The sequence below is a fragment of the Orbicella franksi genome, chromosome 4, assembly GCF_964199315.1.
Source record: "Orbicella franksi chromosome 4, jaOrbFran1.1, whole genome shotgun sequence".
NCBI lineage: Eukaryota > Metazoa > Cnidaria > Anthozoa > Scleractinia > Merulinidae > Orbicella > Orbicella franksi.
In genome coordinates, this window is record NC_138148.1 from 24,584,817 (window position 1) to 24,587,300 (window position 2,484).

The 2,484-nt window shown below is 36.8% G+C and overlaps 1 pseudogene; it reads right to left on the reverse strand.

The window, feature by feature from the left end:
* Positions 1-390: 390 nt before the first annotated feature.
* LOC145485039 (uncharacterized) lies at positions 391-960 on the reverse strand (annotated as a pseudogene).
* Positions 961-2,484: the final 1,524 nt, after the last annotated feature.

The following is a 2,484-nucleotide window of genomic DNA, read 5'->3' on the forward strand; positions in this document are numbered from 1 at the left end:
TCTGTGACAGCAATTATGTCTGGCCTTGAATCAATAGAGTACAGCATGTCATTCAGTAAGGTCAAGTTTTTTGGCAAACTTCTAATATTACAATGGAAAAGAGAAATACCTTTACCTTGAGCATTACATAAGATATTATCAAGCTTAGGGATATCATAGTATTCAGACTGAGTATTTATAAACATTAGATCAGGGTCAGCTTCATCATTTTTATCTGGATTTGGTAGAAGGTTGTAAAGAGCAAGCTCGCTTAATTGATTTATATTCCTAGACCAATTACTAATAGCAAAGCTAAATTCCCTGTCGCCTAAATTATAGAAGGGAAGAAATTGCAGAGTGTTTACGACATAGAATTTCACAATTTAGAGCGGTACATTAAGAGATTATTTTCTAAGTATTGCTTATCTGGTCGAGGTAGTCCTCAAATTCTTCATGCATAGTAAAAGCTTCTGTGGCAGACGTTTCACTAACTTTCAGCATGATCTTGCCATTACTGGTCCACAGGAACTTGACATTGTTCTTCCTCTTGTATTCCTTGATTAGTCCAAAGAGCCTTTTACGGTAGCCGGTCAAGGACTCGTTTATGTAGATCTTGTTACTTCGAGAGATGAATTCGCCTATTTCAGTTTATAAAGAAGGCAAATGTCAAATATTCTTTCCAACAAGATGTTTGCGTTTCTTAAATACTTCTCTCTTGTCCCTTTGGAGAAATTTAACAATCATTCAATTTTTTACATTTTTTGAGTCTGGAAGCCTGTGAGCAGCAGCAATATGGCTGTCGTCGATCTCAGCCCCAATTAACGTGCCAATTTCTTTAACAAGCTGTATAGGGTTATCATGACTAGTTTTCAGGACACCAGTGATCTCTAAGCAATCCCTTCTCAAGTACTGTTGTGTTTCGTCGAGCGAACATTCGATTCGATATAAAGACTCTGCAGTCTTGTCAGCCATGTCCGCCATCTTTGTTTCGCTTTGAGCAAGCCAATAGCTTCCTTGTATTTCTTATCAAGCTTAGTTGCCTGTTCTTTGACGTTTTGCAAAGTTTGCACAATGGTATCATATTTGTTTGATATAAACTGCTGGGATTTCTCCAAAGTATTGCATTTTTCTGTTAGCAAGACGATACTTGCTTTCAGCGACTGCATTTCCATCTTGATTTCTTGCCTAATACTTGGTAAAAACTCTTCATTCCATATTTGTCGTAGTTCATCTACCTGCATGATCTTATCCTTCCTAGTCCCTTGGTAGGGTGATTAGTCTCTAGCAGCGTAATTTAGTGTCTTAGTCTCTGTTTCATTCAAACTTCATCAGCGTGCCAAAATGAATGGCGGCCATGATCAATAACCTTTCCGAAAGTGAGAAGCATGAAATCCGCATGAAACTAGAGATTAAGAAACAAAGCCTAGAACAATGGATCAACTACAAAACCCAAGGTTTGATTATCAGGTCCAGAACACGTTGGTACAATGAACAGGAGAAAAATACAAAGTATTTTTTCGAGTTGGAGAAAAGGCATTTTAATAGTAAAACAATAAGAAATCTGAAAATCGATGACAACATCACTCTAAACACAGATGAAGAAATCCTAAATGAAGCGAAACGCTTTTATCAAGCACTGTATGTGTCAAACAATAGCTCTTTTCAAAACGTTTCTGGTGAAGACCTTTTTTTTCAAAAAGAGAACCACTGTACAATAAGTGATGACGAAAGGAAACTTTGTGAAGTTCTGCTAACGGCTGCAGAATGTCTGGATAGTTTAAAAACTATGGAATCAAACAAGACACCTGGAATGGACGAATTCCAGTTGAATTTTATCAAATCTTTTGGAATGACATTAAGCCCTTTTTTCTTGCTGCTATTAACGCTTCCCATGGCAAAGGCCTTCTCTCCATATCACAGAGGAGAGGATTATTAATGTTGATTCCAAAAAAAGATAAATCTCTATGTTACATAAAAAACTGGCGACCCATCTCGCTTTTGAATTGTGCTTATAAAATTGCTGCAAAATCAATCGCTAACAGAATAAAAAGAACCTTGCCTTTGGTGATTGTCAGTGATCAAACAGGCTTCCAAAAAAACAGGTTTATTGGTGAAAATATAACGCTGTCAAACAGTATCTTAAGTTATACAGATATCGAAAAAATTCCAGGACTTCTCCTTTCCATCGATTTTGAAAAAGCCTTTGACACTCTTGAATGGTCTTTAATTGAAAACACTCTAAAATATTATAACTTTGGAGGTTCTCTTGTACTCTGGATAAAGCTCTTTTATACTGACATTAGCAGCAGTATACAAAACAATGGCTGGTCTTCAGATTTCTTTAATCTAGGTAGAGGTGTGCCTCAAGGCTGTCCCCTGTCCCCTTACCTTTTTATTTTATGCACTGAAATCCTGGGGGCAGCGGTAAGACAAGATAAATTAATTCGTAGTATTCAAATTTCAGACAATGAATACAAAATAAGCCAGTATGCTGATGATACCATG